Source organism: Chiloscyllium plagiosum, unplaced genomic scaffold, assembly GCF_037043375.1.
Source record: "Chiloscyllium plagiosum isolate Xiang-an unplaced genomic scaffold, Cpla_swu_hap1 HiC_scaffold_16, whole genome shotgun sequence".
NCBI lineage: Eukaryota > Metazoa > Chordata > Chondrichthyes > Orectolobiformes > Hemiscylliidae > Chiloscyllium > Chiloscyllium plagiosum.
This window is the reverse complement of record NW_028270154.1, coordinates 71469767-71486919: the sequence shown is the minus strand read 5'-3', so window position 1 is coordinate 71486919 and position 17153 is coordinate 71469767. Positions and strand designations below refer to the sequence as shown.

General features: G+C 47.2%; 1 protein-coding gene across 1 annotated transcript in view; it reads left to right on the top strand.

Moving 5' to 3' along the window:
* Positions 1 to 17153, top strand: part of LOC122556851 (soluble guanylate cyclase 88E-like) — a 117653-nt gene that overhangs the window by 86825 nt on the left and 13675 nt on the right. The window lies entirely within an intron of this gene.

Here is a 17153-nt window from a genome sequence, read left to right as displayed (position 1 = left end):
GAAGACACAGTACAGCAGTGCTTCACAGGAGCACTGGAGATGTCAGCTAGACAGAGGGAAGAAACATCTGTAAATCAACTTCCCAGCTCGGTGAACACACCCGCAATCACAATCAAAGTAATTTGTATTAATCCAAGCTGTCATATTCCTCACCTTGAAACAAATACACTTCAGATTCCCAGTCACGGGAATCTGAGGCGGCATGGTGGCACAGTGGTTAGCACTGCTGCCTCACAGCACCAGAGACCTGGGTTCAATTCCCGCCTCAGGTGACTGACTGTGTGGAGTTTGCACATTCTCCCCATGTCTGCGTGGGTTTCCTCTGGGTGCTCTGGTTTCCTCCCACAGTCCAAAGATGTGCAGGTTAGGTGAATTGGCCACGCTAAATTGCCTGTAGTGTTAGGTGCAGGGGTAAATGTAGGGGAATGGGTCAGGGTGGGTTGCGCTTTGGCAGGTCAGTGTGGGCTTGTTGGGCCGAAAAGCCTGTTAGTGGGCGGCACGGTGGCACAGTGGTTAGCACTGCTGCCTCACAGCGCCAGAGACCCGGGTTCAATTCCCGCTTCAGGCGACTGACTGTGTGGAGTTTGCATGTTCTCCCCGTGTCTGTGTGGGTTTCCTCCGGGTGTTCCGGTTTCCTCCCACCATCCAAAGATGTGCAGGGTCAGGCCATACTAAATTGCCTGTAGTGTTAAGTAAGGGGTAAATGTAGGGGTAGGGATGGGTTTCGCTTCGGCGGGTCGGTGTGGACTTGTTGGGCCGAGGGGCCTGTTTCCACACTGTAATCTAATCTAATCTAATCACGGTATCGTCTCCCTTTCTATTCTTCCTCTTAGCCTGACTGACTTTAATCTCTAACTCTCAGTCATTGTACCTGTTGACCATTTTCCTACGACACGAATTTAAATTCTCCTGAGTGACACAAGGAAATCTCCCTGGAGTTTCGACATTTGAATTTCCAATTCTGATCCATTCTTTAATCATTCTCACTCTTTCCATTCCCCAATTCTTTCACGTCTGTAAATATGTTTGTGTTCTGACAGAGCTTATGCCCACAGTATGGCTTTAATATAAAACACAACACACTCTCATTAATCTTTCCTCCTGTCTGGAGTACTCATTACCTAACTACATAGAACATAGCACAGTACAGCACAACAGCATGCCTTCAGCCCACATGTCTGTGCTGACCTTGACGCCATTTTAAAAAGAATACCAAGTGCCTGCACATCTTTCATATCCCTCTATTCCCGAAGTGTTCATGTGTTTGTCTAAATGCCTCCTAAACATTGCTACCATATCAACTTCTACCATCTCCCCTGCCAGCATGTCCCAGGCACATACCTCCCTCGTATGTAAAAAACTTGCCTCGCACATCTCCTTTAAACTTTCTCCCTCGCACCTTAAACCTATGTCTCCCAGTACTTGACATTTTCACAATGGGAATGAAGACTCCAACTACCCATCCTCTCCATGCCTCTTATAATTGTATATATATCTATCAGGTCATTCTTCAGCCTCTGATGCTCTAGCAAAAACAATCCAAGTTTGTCCAAGCTGTCCTTATAGCTAATACACCCCATTCCAGGCAACATCCTGATAAAGCTCTTTTGCATCCTTTCCAAAGCCTCCACATCCTTCCTATAACAAGGCGACCAGAACTGTACACAATACCCCAAATGTGGCCTAACTGAAGTTGCAAACAGCTGTAACATAACTTTCCTACTTTTATACTCAAGGAGCCTACAACCACATGGCCTCAATATTGAATTCACCAGTTTCCAAATTTCCCCTCCCCCAACCCCAGCCCAGATACAACCCTCTGACTCTGCACCACCTTCTTGACCTGACCCTACCTGTCCAGCTTCCTTCCCTCCTGTCCGCTACACCTTTCCCACCGACCAATCACCATAACCTCCTATCTGCATCGACCCATTGCCATCCCACCTAACATTCCCCTAGCCCCAGCCCCCCTCCTCCTATTTATTTCTCAGCCCCCTTCCCCCTCCCCAGTCATGATGAAGAGTCCTGCCCGCAACATCAACCCTCTTGCTCCTCAGATGCTGCCTGACCTGTTGTGCTTTTCCAACAGCACACTTCATCGTCCTCACTATCTCCAAGCATGCCTATTTAACCACCTTATCCACTGATGTTGCTACTTTCAGAGAGCTGTGGTTCCTATATGCCGAGTTCCCTCTGAATGTTAATGCTTCTGAGGGTTCTGCCATTCACTGTTTCTTTCTTCCTGTTTATAACCTTCCAAAATGCATCACCTCTTATTTGTACAGATTAAATTCCATCTGTCATTTCTCTGCGTATATCCTGCTGTAACTTTTGGCAATCCTTCTTATTATCTGCAGCTCCCCCAATCTGTGTGCTGTCTCCAAACTTACTTATCATGCCACCTACGTTCTCCTCCAAATCTATTGCATATATTACAAGCAGGAGTTCCAGCATTGATTCCTGTGGAATGTCACTAGTCACAGATCTCCAGTCAGAAACACACCGTTCTATCACTACTCTGTGCTTTCTATGACCATTTCTGTATCCAACTTACTAGCCCACCATGGATCCCATGTGATGTAACCTTTTGCATCAGCTGACTGTGAAAGGCCTTGTCAAATGCTTTGGTAAAGTCCATGGAGACAAAATAGAACATAGAACATAGAACAGGACAGCACAGAACAGGCGCTTCGGCCCACGATATTGTGCCGAACATTTGTCCTTGCTTAAGCACCCATCCATGTACCTATCCAATTGCCGCTTAAAGGTCACCAAAGATTCTGACTCTACCACTCCCACAGGCAGCGCATTCCATGCCCCCACCACTCTCTGGGTAAAGAACCCACCCCTGACATCTCCCCTATACCTTCCACCCTTCACCTTAAATTTATGTCCCCGTGTAACACTCTGTTGTACCCGGGGAAAAAGTTTCTGACTGTCTACTCTATCTATTCCTCTGATCATCTCATAAACCTCTATCAAGTCACCCCTCATCCTTCGCCGTTCCAACGAGAAAAGGCCTAGCACTCTCAACCTATCCTCGTACGACCTATTCTCCATTCCAGGCAACATCCTGGTAAATCTTCTCTGCACCCTCTCCAAAGCTTCCACATCTTTCCTAAAGTGAGGCGACCAGAACTGCACACAGTACTCCAAATGTGGCCTAACCAAAGTCCTGTACAGTTGCAACATCACTTCACGACTCTTGAATTCAATCCCTCTGCTAATGAATGCTAATACACCATAGGCCTTCTTACAAGCTCTATCCGCCTGAGTGGCAACTTTTAAAGATCTATGAACATAGACCTCAAGATCCCTCTGTTCCTCCACCTCACTAAGAACCCTACCGTTAACCCTGTACTCTGCATTCTTATTTGTCTTTCCAAAATGGACAACCTCACACTTGGCAGGGTTGAACTCCATCTGCCACTCCTCAGCCCAGCTCTGCATCATATCTAAGTCCCTTTGCAGCCGATAACAGACTTCCTCACTATCCACAACTCCACCAATCTTCGTATCATCTGCAAATTTACTGACCCACCCTTCGACTCCCTCATCCAAGTCATTAATAAAAATTACAAACAGCAGAGGACCCAGAACTGATCCCTGCGGAACTCCACTTGTAACTGGGCTCCAGGCTGAATATTTACCATCTACCACCACTCTCTGACTTCGACCGGTTAGCCAGTTTTCTATCCAATTGGCCAAATTTCCCTCTATCCCATGCCTCCTGACTTTCTGCATAAGCCTACCATGGGGAACCTTATCAAATGCCTTACTAAAATCCATGTATACCACATCCACTGCTCTACCCTCATCCACATGTTTGGTCACCTCCTCAAAGAATTCAATAAGACTTGTAAGGCAAGATCTACCCTTCACAAATCCGTGCTGGCTGTCCCTAATCAAGCAGTGTCTTTCCAGATACTCATAAATCCTATCCCTCAGTACCCTTTTCATTACTTTGCCTACCACCGAAGTAAGACTAACTGGCCTGTAATTCCCGGGGTTATCCCTATTCCCTTTTTTGAACAGGGGCACAACATTCGCCACTCTCCAGTCCCCTGGTACCACCCCTGTTGACATTGCTTAATCCTCATCAATGATTTTTGTGACTTCCTCAAAGAACTCAGTAAAGATTATAATGCAAGACCTGCCCTGAAAAATCCCTTCCTGATGAAGGGCTTATGCCTGAATCATCGATTCTCCTGCTCCTCGGATTCTTCCTGACTGGCTGTGCTTTTCCAGCACCACACTTTTTGACTCTGATCTCCAGCATCTGCAGTCCTCACTTTCTCCTGCAACAGTCATGTTGACCATCCCTATTAAGTCCATTCTTCTCCAAATGCGAGTAAATCCTGTCCCTAAAAGTCTTCTCCAATAATTTCTCTATCGCTGACGTAAGGCTCACCAGGCCTATAATTTCCTGGATTATCACTGATCCCCTTCCTACACAAAGGAACAACATTGGCTATTCTCATCTTCTCTTGGACCTCACTGTAGCTAAAGCCACCCAACATCTCTTTCTCAATATCAGCATTCCCCAGAGTATCAACATAACCCTCTGTAATTTTACCATCATCCATTTCCTTCTTCTTGTTGAAATCTGATGCAAAATACTCAATAGGGAACTCATCCACCTCCTCTGGCTCCATGCATAAATTCTCTCATTTATCTTTGAGTGGACCCATATTGCATACGTACAAAATGCCGCGGGATCCTTCTACTTGCCAGAGACAACTCATAGCTGAAAAAGCGCAGCAGGTCAGGCAGCATCCAAGGAGCAGGAGAATCGACGATTCGGGCATGAGCCCTTCTTCAGGAATGAGGAAAGTGTGCCCAGCAGGCTAAGATAAAAGTTAGGGAGGAGGGACTTGGGGGGAGGGGCATTGGAAATGCGATAGGTGGAAGGAGGTTAAGGTGAGAGTGATAGGCCGGAATGGGGGTGGGGGCGGAGAGGTCAGGAAAAAGATTGCAGATTAGGAAGGTGGTGCTGAGTGCGAGGGTTGGGACTGAGACAAGGTGGGGGGAGGGGAAATGAGGAAACTGGAGGAATATGAATTCATCCCTTGTGGTTGGAGGGTTCCTAGGCGGAAGATGAGGCGCTCTTCCTCCAGCCGTCGTGTGGTCAGAGTCTGGCGATGGAGGAGTCCAAGGACCTGCATGTCCTTGGTGGAGTGGGAGGAGGAATTGAAGTGTTGAGCCACGAGGTGGTTGGTTTGGTTGGTCCGGGTGTCCCAGAGGTGTTCTCTGAAACGTTCCGCAAGTAGGCGGCCTGTCTCCCCAATATAGAGGAGGCCACATTGGGTGCAGCGGATGCAGTAAATGATGTGTATGGAGGTGCAGGTGAATTTGTGGTGGATATGGAAGGATCCCTTGGGGCCTTGGAGGGGAGTAAGGGGGGAGGTGTGGGCGCAAGTTTTGCATTTCCTGCGGTTGCAGGGGAAGGTGCCGGGAGTGGGGGTTGGGTTGGTGGGGGGTGTGGACCTGACAAGGGAGTCACGGAGGGAGTGGTCTTTTCGGAACGCTGATAAGGGAGGGGAGGGAAATATATCCCTGGTGGTGGGGTCCGTTTGGAGGTGGCGGAATTTACGATGATGATACGATGTATATGGAGGTTGGTGGGATGGTAGGTGAGGACCAGTGGGGTTCTGTCCTGGTGGCGGTTGGAGGGGCGGGGCTCAAGGGCGGAGGAGCGGGAAGTGGAAGAGATGGGGTGGAGAGCATCGTTGATCACGTCTGGGGGGAAATTGCGGTCTTTAAAGAAGGAGGCCATCTGGGGTTGTTCGGTATTGGAACTGGTCCTCCTGGGAGCAGATGCGGCAGAGACAAAAGGAATTGGGAATATGGGATGGCATTTTTACAGGGGGCAGGGTAGGAGGAGGTGTAGTCTAGGTAGTTGTGGGAGTCGGTCCATTTATAGTAAATGTCCGTGTTGATTCGGTCACCCGAGAGAGAAATGGAGAGGGCTAGGAAGGGGAGGGAGGAGTCTGAGACGGTCCAGGTAAATTTGAGGTCGGGATGGAAGGTGTTGGTAAAGTGGATGAACTGTTCAACTCAGGTTTCTCCAGTTTCCTCATGTCCCCTCCCCCCACCTTGTCTCAGTCACAGCCCTCGAACCCAGCACCACCTTCCTAACCTGCAATCTTCTTCCTGACCTCTCCGCCCCCACCCCCACTCCGGCCTATCACCCTCACCTTAACCTCCTTCCACCTATCGCATTTCCAATGCCCCTCCCCCAAGTCCCTCCTCCCTACCTTTTATCTTAGCCTGCTGGGCACACTTTCCTCATTCCTGAAGAAGGGCTCATGCCTGAAACGTCGATTCTCCTGCTCCTTGGATGCTGCCTGACCTGCTGCGCTTTTCCAGCAACACATTTTCAGCTCTGATCTCCAGCATCTGCATTCCTCACTTTCTCCTAAACTCAAAGCTCCTTACAGCCCTCCTAATTCACATCACTGAGTTTCTTTTTGATTTGATAAAGTTTAGTGAATCTTGCTTATGTTCCCCAAAGACAGGTTCTCCCTTGTCTACAGTAACAAACTTCAAATGTTGGCCTTTTTGCCTGCTTCGGTTTTCATAGGTTTGTTGTTTTTTCAGCACTTTCCAAACATCTATCCCTTTGCAATAAAATATTCAGAACCTTCATTGGTCTGACTTGTTTACCAATGGCCAATGAAATATTTTCTTGAATGTCCTGAGTCATCTCACCCTTCACAGTAGATTCTGAGGAAACATGGTACACCTAAACCCCAACTACAGTTTTAATACCCTTTTTTTCCCTGATACACCCTTTGCAAAGGTGCTTTTATTATTTCAATAGGTTTTCCAGTAATTAGTTACAGTATGTCCAGTCTAATTACAATGAAAACATTCTATTTTCTTTAGGTTATAACCATCAGATGCGATGGGCCAAAGTGCAGTAGATCTCTTTGACTCGATGATTCTTTCTAATTTTGGCAGCCTTCCGGTTCTTTCCTAAAAATAATAGTTATTCCACACTCAGATTTTCTATTCCATCAATTTCCTTATGAATTTCCAAGTCATAATCTCCTGTATGTAAATGTCTGTTGGAGATATCTTTGGGATCAACCTGAACTGTTTTCTTCTCTGATCTTTGATGCTTGACATTCATCTAAATAAGTTGTGGGAGACTGGTTTGGAATTCTTCCATACTCATAATTTCCTTCATGCTCTCAAACATTTTTCTTTCGAACTTCATTTATGAAAACCGCTGATCTCATAGAACTTCCTTTTCACTTGAAGTTCTACAAATGCCTGAATAAATATTTCTGTTCTTTAAATTCAGAACCAAGCTTCTCAGTATTGAATATTGCTAGTTTGATTGCCTGCAGACTGTTGTCCCTGACATACTGGTGTTCACATTCATATTTCTGCGTATTGTAACACCTTTTGGCCATTTTAACTTTCCTGATAGCTTTTCAAATTCTATTCCCTGTAAAGTTGGGGACTTAAGTACAGATGCTTAGTGAAATCAAATTTCTCATTGGAATCAGAGTAGTTCTCTGAGCTTCTCTAATCAAGTTCAACTGTTTGATTTTCCTCTCGGGAATTCTATTGTCCTTTCTTTCTTCTTCTCTCCGCTTTCCAATTCAAGCTTTCTTGTCTCCAGTCCCCTTTTTCTTTCTTTCTCTTTCCTCCACTCCCTCCACTCTAACCCCAACCTCACCATCAAACCAGGGGATGGAGTGGGAGGGGGAGGGGGGCACTATGATAGTTTGGCGCACCGACTTTTAAATCGCTGAAGCCAGACATCAATTCATGGACACCTTCTCCTACCGCCCCCTCGACCACGACCCCACCTCCCATCATTAATCCATCATCTCCCAGACTATCCACAACCTCAGGGGATCTCTCATCCACAGCTTCCAACCTCAGTTCCCCAACCCTGCACCACCTGGTTCTACCTCTTACTTGAAATCCACAAACCTGACTGCCCCAGTCAACCCATCGTCTCTGCCTACTCCTGCCCCAATGAACATATCTCCTCATATCTCAACCCCATCCTGTCCCCCTTGGTCCAGAAACTCCCCACATACATTCAGGACACTATCCACCTCCTCCATGACTTTCAATTCCCTGGCCCCTACACCTCATCTTCACCATAGATATCCAGTCCATGCACATGTCCAATCCCATGGCAAAGGTCAACAAGCCCTCTGTTTCTTCCTCTCCCCCCAACCCGACCAGTACCATTCCACTGACATACTTATTTGATTGGCGGTACTGGTCCTCACCCTCAATTTCTCCTTCAAATCCTCCCACTTCCTTTAGACCAAAGGGGTAGCCATGGACACCCACATGGGCCCCAGCTATGCCTGCCTCTTCATAGGATACGTGGAACAATCCATCTTTCATAGGTACACTGACACCATCACTCACCTTTTCCTCTGCTACATCGATGACTGTATTGACACCACCTCCTGCTCCCACAAGGAGGTTGAGCGGTTTATTGACTTCACTAACATCTTCCACCCTGACCTCAGGTTCACCTGGACCATCATGGATACCTCCCTCCCCTTCCTGGATCTCTCCCTCTCCGGCGACTGATTCAACACAAACATCTATTTCAAACTCACCAACTTCCACAGCTACCTTCCTCCCACCTCACCTCCTGAAAAATGTGATCCCTTACTCCCAATTCTCACCTCTGCTGTATCTGCTCCCAGGAGGAGCAATTCCACTCCAGGACATCCCAGATGGCCTCCTAGTTCAAGGACCACAATTTCCCCTCCAACATGGTCAACAATGCCCTCCAGGACATCACCTCCACTTCCTGCATCTCTGCCCTGGAACTCCATTACACCAACTGCAGCAAGGATAGAACCTCCCCCCACCGGTCCTCAACTTCCACCCCATCAATCTCCAGATACAGTGTATTATCCACTGCCATTTCCTCCACCTACAGTCGGACCCCACCATCAGAGATATATTTTCCTCCCCATCCCCGTCAGCATTCCATAGAGACCATTCCCTCTGCGACTCCCTCATTAGGTCCACACACCCCACCACCACACCCTCTCCTCCTGGCACCTTCCATTACTCCTACGTCTCCCCCTCACCTCCCTCCAAGGCCCTAAAGGATCATTTCAAATCCGGCGGAGATTTTCCAGCGCATCCACCCACTTCATCTACTGTGTCTGTTGCTCTCGATGTGGTCTCCTCTATGTTGGGGAGACCAAGCACCAACTTGCAAAGCATTTCAGAGAAAATCTGGGATGCACACACCAAACAACCCCACCGCTCTGTGGCTGACCACTTTAACTGGCCTTCCCATTCCATCAAGGATATGTAAGTCCTGGGCCTCTACTGCCAAACCAAAGCCACCTGCCAACTGGAGGAAGAACGCCTCATCTTCAACTTTGGGACCCTTCAACCACACAGTATTAACGTCAACTTCAACAGTTTCCTCATTTCCCCTTCACCCACCTCATCCTGGATCCAACCCTCCAACCCGGTACTGCCGTCTTGAAAGGTCCTACCTGTCCATCTTCCTTCCCACCTATCTTCTCCTCCCTCCTCTCCGACCTATCATCATTACCCCCACCTCATCCACCTATCAGCTTCCCAGCTAGCATCACCCCCACTGCCCTATTTATCTCTCAACCCACCACCCCACCCTACTTTCCTGATTAATGGTTTATGCCCAAAACATTGACTTTTCTGCTAATCGGATGCTGCCTGACCTGCTGTGCTCATGGTATCAGAGATATTGTACTTGCATGGAGAGAGAACTGTTTGGCAGACAGGATGCAGGGAGTTGGATTAAACGAGCACTTTTCAGAGTGGCAGGCAGTGATAAGTGGGGCGGCCCAGGGTTCAGTGCTGGACCTCAGCTGTTCATAGTGTACATTAATGCTTTGGGCAAAGGAGTTGAATGCAATACCTCCAAAGTTGCGGATGACACTAAGCTGGTGGCAATGTGTTCTGTGAGGAGGATGCTAAGAGGCTGCAGGTCGATTTGGACAGGTTGGCTGAGTGGGCAAATACTTGGCAAATACAAAATAATGTGGATAAATATCCACTTTGGTCACAAAATCAGGAAGGCAGATTATTATCTGAATGGTGGCACTTTAGGAAAAGGTGAGATATAACAAGACCTGAGTGTCATGGTGGAACAGTCGCTGAAGATTGCGTTGCAGGTGCAGCGGACAATGAGGAAAGCTAATGGCGTGCTGGCCTTCATAGTGAGAGGATTTGAATATAGGAGTAAAGATGGCTTGCTGCAGTTATACAGGGTTAAAAAATGTGGTGCTGGAAAAACAGCAGGCCAGACAGCATCCAAGGAGCAGGAGAATCAACATTTCGGGAATAAACCCTTCTTCAGGAATGACGCTGGTGTGCCAAGCGAGCTGAGATAAAGGGTAGTGGGGAGGGAATTTGGGGGAGGGGCACTGGGAATACGATAGGTGGAAGGAGGTGAGGGTGTGGGTGATAGGCCGGAGAGAGGGTGGGGGTGGAGAGGTCGGGAAGAAGATTGCAGGTCAAGAGGGTAGTTCTGAATCTGGGGGTTGGGACTGAGATAAGGTGGGGGGAGGGGAAATGAGGAAGCTGAAGAAATCTACATTCATCCCGTGTGGTTGGAGGGTTCCTAGGCGGAAGATGAGGCGCTCTTCCTCCAGGCCTCGTGTGGTCAGGGTTTGGTGATGGAGGAGGCCAAGGACCTGCATGTCCTTGGCGGAGTGGGAGGGGGTGTCAAAGTGTTCAGCCACGGTTGGGTTGGTTGGTCCGGTTGTCCCAGAGGTGTTCCCTGAAACGTTCTGCAAGTAGGCGGCCTGTCTCCCCAATGTAGAAGAGGCCACATCGGGTGCAGCGGATACAGTAAATGATGTGTGTGGAGGTGCAGGTGAATTTGCGATAGATATGGAAGGATCCACTGGGGCCTTGGAGGGAGGTGAGGACGCAAGTTTTGCACTTCTTGCAGTTGCAGGGGAAGGTGCCAGGAATGGAGGTTGGGTTGGTGGGGGGTGTGGACCTGACGAGGGAGTCGCGGAGGGAGTGGTCTCTCCGGAATGCTGATAGGGGTGGGGAGGGAAATGTATCCCTGGTGGTGGGGTCTGTTTGGAGGTGGCAGAAATGACGACGGATGATATGATGTATCCGGAGGTTGGTGGGGTGGAAGGTGAGGACCAGTGGGGTTCTGTCCTGGTGGTGATTGGAGGGGTGGGGTTCAAGGGCGGAGGTGCGGGAAGTGGAGGAGATGAGGTGGAGAGCATCGTCGACCACGTTGGAGGGGAAATTGAGGTCTTTGAAGAAGGAGGCCATTTGGGTTGTTCGGAATTGGTCCTCCTGGGAGCAGATGCGGCGGAGGCGAAAGAAATGGGAATATGGGATGGCATTTTTACAGGGGGCAGGGTGGGAGGAGGTGTAATCTAGGTAGCTGTGGGATTAGGTTGATTTGTAGTAAATGTCTGTGTTGATTCGGTCGCCTGAGATAGAAATGGAGAGGTCTAGGAAGGGAGGGAGGAGTCTGAGACGGTCCAGGTAAATTTGAAGTCGGGGTGGAAGGTGTTAGTAAAGTGGATGAATTGTCCAACCTCCTCGTGGGAGCACGAGGTAGCGCCAATACAATCATGGTGACAATTGAGGGCCTAAGAGTGAAGGGTATGGGCAGGAAATCCAAGAGTAGCATGAGTTTGATCAAGAAAGAAAAGGAAGCATATGTCAAGCACAGTGCCTTACAAACAGGGGAGGCCTTTCAGGAGTATAGAGTGTGTAGTGGTTGTACAAAAAGGAAATTAGGAGGGCAACGAGGGTCCACAAAATATCTTAGATGGGATTGAGTAAACCTCCAAGGCACCTTATAAATATATTAAGAGTGAGAGAACTAGAGGGTAGGGGTGGGATCCATTAGAAACCAAAGGAGCATGGTGCTAGTGGACATGGGTGAGGTTTTAAATGGATACTTCTCATCCGTATTCACAGAGTAAAAAGACTTTGTCACCAGGGATTCAGTTTGCATGGTCAGGTTCGAGAACATGTTAATATTAATATGGGGGAGCTATTAGATGTATTAGTGGGCATGCAAGTGAATTAATCCCCAAGGCCTGATGAAATGTAACTAGGTCAGAGCCTGTGTGAAGTTAGTCATCACTTTACTAGCCTCAGGCAAAGCGACAGATCGCTTGAGGGGAGTTAATATGGCTCCTGTGTTCAAGAAGGGAAGCAGAGACAGACCAGGTAATTATACAGAGCAATTAGTCTGATATCAGGGAAATTATTGGAAAACATTCTGAATGATAGAATTAATAAATACTTGGAAATGCAGGAATTGATCAGGGATCATCAGAGTGGATTTGCTGGATGGAAGGATCCGTCTGACTGAGTTTTAAAAAAACGTTTACAAAATATGTTGATGAGAGGAGTATAGTTAATATGGTTTATATGGACTTCTATTTGTCCTTTGACAATGTCCCACATAGAAGGCTGGGCGGCACGGTGGCGCAGTGGTTAGCACTGCTGCCTCACAGCGCCAGAGACCCGGGTTCAATTCCCACCTCAGGCGACTGACTGTGTGGAGTTTGCATGTTCTCCCCATGTCTGCGTGGGTTTCCTCCGGGTGCTCCGGTTTCCTCCCACAGTCCAAAGATGTGCAGGTCAGGTGAATTGGCCATGCTAAATTGCCCGTAGTGTTAGGTAAGGGGTAAATGTAGTGGTATGGGTGGGTTGCGCTTCGGTGGGTCGGTGTGGACTTGTTGGGCCGAAGGGCCTGTTTCCACACTGTAATGTAATCTAATCTAATCTAAAAGGTCATGGTACCCAAGGCAACTTGGCAAATTGGATCCAAAACTGGTTTACAAATTGCAGGTAATGGTGGAGGGTTGTTTTTGTAATTGAAGCTTGTGACCAGCAGTGTGCCACAGGGATTGATGCTAGAACCCTTGCTATTTATTTTTGTTAACAACTTGGATGTGAATGTAGAAGTTTAATTAGTAAGCTTGTATGATTAGATTCCCTACAGCGTGGAAACAGGCCCTTCGGCCCAACAAGTCCACACCAACCCTCCGAAGAGTAACTCACCCAATCCCATTTCCCTCTGATTAATGCACCTAACACTATGGGGCAATTTAGCATGGCCACTTCACCTCACCTGCACATCTTTGGACTGTGGGAGAAAACTGGAGTACCCGAGGAAACCCACGCAGGCATGGGGAGAAGGTGCAAACTTCACACAGTTGCCCAAGGTTGGAATCGAACCTGGGGCCCTGGTGTTGTGAGGCAGCAGTGTGAATCACTGAGCCACTGTGCTGCCCTTTGTATGTGACATAAAAATTGATGTTGTTGCTAATAATGGGGATTGTCCCAGATTACCATCTGATATTGCTGATAAATTGGGCACAGCAATGGCAGATAAGCACAAGGTGGTGCATTTTGGGAAGGTGGTAGGGATACGGAATGTGCTGCCTGGAAGGTGGTGGCCGTGTGTACTCTTGCAACATTTAAGAAACATCGGGATGAGTACTTAAAATCCCAGGGCGTACTATGCTATGGTCCAAATGGTAAATGGGATTAGTGTAGTTCGGTGTTTGCTGGTCAGAATTGACACAGTGGCTGAAAGGTCTGCTTCTATCCTGTTTGACTCTGTGTGTTGCTCTGCTATTGACTTCGTATGTTTGTGCGGGGGAGGTCTTGTCTCAAAAGTTTGATTGAGATTTTTGAGGATGTTACAAAGGTGATTGATAAAGGTAGGGCAGTGGATAAGGAGCATGTTTTCATGGCATTCATAAGGTTCCTGACAGTAGGCTGGTCCAGATGACTAAGTCACTTGGGATCCATGGTGAGTTAGCCAGTTGGATACAAAATTGGCTTGGTCATAGAAGACAGAGGGTATTTGAGGTGGTATGTTTTTCTTACTATAGGTATGTAACCAGTGGTGTTACTCAAGGACCAGTGCTGGGATCCCTAAGAAAAAAATAGATTAGATTCCCTACAGTATAGAAACAGGCCCTTCGGTCCAACAAGTCCACACTGACCCTCTGAAGAAAACCCACCCAGAACCATTCCCCTACCCTATATTTACCCTTGACAAATGCACCTAACTTTGTGGACAATTTAGCATGGCCAATTCACCTGACCTGCACATCTTTGGAATGTGGGAGGAAACCAGAGCACCCGATGGAAACCCATACAGACATGGAGAATGTGCAAGCCCCACACAGACAGTCGCCCAAGGCTGGATTTGAATCCGGTTCCCTGGCAGTGTGAGGCAGCAGTGCTAACCACTGAGCCACCCAAGAGCTACTATATCACCTAAGATGGTCTGATTACTAAATTTGCAGATGACATGAGCATAGGTGCAGTTGTAGATAGTGAGGAAGGTTATCGAAGGATACAGCAAGATATAGGTCAGTTGGAATTTTGGGCAGACAAATAGCAGATGGTGTTTCATCCACATAAGTGTGATGTGATGCACCTTTGGAGATCAAATGCACGAGAAAAATACATAATAAATAGCAGGAGTCTAAGGAGCATTGATATACAAAGGGACCTTGGGGTGCAAGTCCATAGCTCCCTGAAAGTGGCAACAAAAATGGATAAAATGGTAAAGAATGTATACAGCATACAGTCATTGGTCAGGGGTTTGAGTATAAAAGCTTGCAAGTCATGTTGCAGTTGTATGAGACTTTAGTTAGGTCACATTTGGAATAGTGTGTGCAGTTCTGGTCACCACACTGAAGGAAGGATATGGAGGGCTGAGAGAGGGTGCAAAGAGATTTACTGCCACAGTGTTATGGGTTTAGATGGAGAGGATTCCTGAAGAAGGGCTTATGCCCGAAACGTCGATTCTCCTGCTCCTTGGGTGCTGCCTGACCTGCTGCGCTTTTCCAGCAACACATTTTTCAGTTACTAGAGAAGGTGCAAAACTTGACCTACTCTTGGGAAATAAGTCAGAGCAGGTGACTGAAGTGTCAGTGGGGGAGCACTTTGGGGCCAGCAACCATAATTCTATTAGATTTTAAATAGTGTTGGAAAAGGATAGACCAGATCTAAAAGTTGAAGTTCTAAACTGGAGAAAGGCTAATTTTGACGGTATTAGGCAAGAACTTTCAAAAGCTGACTGGGGGCAGATATTCGCAGATAAAGGGTCGGCTGGAAAATGGGAAGCCTTCAGAAATGAGACAATGAGAATCCAGAGAAAGTATATTCCTGTTAGGGTGAAAGGAAAGACTGGTAGGTATTGGGAATGCTGGATGACTAAAGAAATTGAGGGTTTGGTTAAAAAAAAGAAGGAAGCATATGTCAGGTATAGACAGGATAGATTGAGTGAATCCTTAGAATATAAAAGTAGTAGGAGTATACTTAAGAAGGAAATGAGGAGGGCAAAAAGGGGACATGAGACAGCTTTGGCAAATAGAGTTAAGGAGCATCCAAAGAGTTTTTACAAATATAATAGGGACAAAAGGGTAACTAGGGAGAGAATAGGGCCCCTTAAAGATCAGCAAGGCCTTTGTGCGGAGCCACAGAAAATGGGGGAGATACTAAATGAATATTTTGCATCAATATTTACTGGGGAAAAGGATATGAAAGATATAGAAAGTAGCGAACCACAGTAGGGAACTATAGACCAGTGAGCCTGATGTCAGTGGTGGGCAAGTTGTTGGAGGGAATCCTGAGGGACAGGATGTACATGTATTTGGAAAGTCAAGGACTGATTAGGGATAGTCAACATGGCTTTGTGCGTGGGAAATCATCTCACAAACTTCATTGAGTAACAAAGAGGATTGATAAGGCCAGAGCAGTATATGTGATCTATATGGAATTCAGTAAGGCGTTTCAACAAGGTTCCCCATGGGACACTGATTAGCAAGGTTAGATCTCATGGAATACAGGGAGAACTAGCCACTTGGATACAGAAATGGCTCAAAGGTAGAAGACATAGGGTAGTGGTGAAGGATTCTTTTTCAGACTGGAGGCCTGTGACCAGTGGAGTGCCACGTGGATCGGTGCTGGGTTCTCTACTTTTTGTCATTTATATAAATGATTTGGATGCGAGCATAAGAGGTACAGTTAGTAAATTTGCAGATGACACCAAAATTGGAGGTGTAGTGGATAGTGTAGAAGGTTACCTCAGATTACAACAGGATCTTGATCAGATGATTAGGGGTTTAGATAGGGTTGACCATGAGAACCTTTCTCCACGTATGGAGTCAGCTATTACGAGGGGGCATAGCTTTAAATTAAGGGGTGGTAGGTATAGGACAGATGTTAGGGGTAGATTCTTTACTCAGCGAGTCGTGAGTTCATGGAATGCCCTGCCAGTAGCAGTGGTGGACTCTCCCTCTTTATGGGCATTTAAATGGACATTGGATAGGCATATGGAGGATAGTGGGCTAGTGTAGGTTAGGTGGGCTTGGATCGGCGCAACATCGAGGGCCAAAGGGCCTGTACTGCGCTGTATTTTTCTATGTTCTATAGATGGGCTAATGGGCTGAGAAGTGGCAGATGGAGTTTAATTCAGGTAAATGTGAGGTACTGCATTTTGGGAAAGCAAATCTTAGCAGGACGTATACACCTAATGGTAAGGTCCTAGGGAGTGTTGCTGAACAAGGAGACCTTAGAGTGCAGGTTCATAGCACCTTAAAAGTAGAGTTGCAGGTAGATAGGATAGTGAAGAAGGCATTTGGTATGCTTTCTTTTATTGGTCAGAGTATTGAGTCCAGGAATTGGGAGGTCACGTTGCGGCTGTACAGGACATTGGTTAGGCCACTGTTGAAATATTGTGTGCAATTCTGGTCTCCTTCCCATCGGAAAGATGTTGTGAAACTTGAAAGGGTTCAGAAAAGATTTACAAGGATGTTGCCAGGGTTGGAGAATTTGAGCTATGGGGAGAGGCTGAACAGGGTGAAGCTGTTTTCCTAGAGCATCGGAGGCTGAGGGGTAACCTTACAGAGGTTTACAAAATTATGACGGGCATGGATAGGATAAATAGACAAAGCCTTTTCCCTGGGTTGGGGGAGTCCAGAACTAGAAGGCATAGGTTTAGGGTGAGAGGAGAAAGATATAAAAGGGATCTAAGGGGCAACATTTTCATGCACAGGGTCGTACGTGTATGGAAAGAGCTGCCAGAGGAAGTGGTGGAGGCTGGTACAATTGCAACATTTAAGAGGCATTTGGATGGGTATATGAATAGG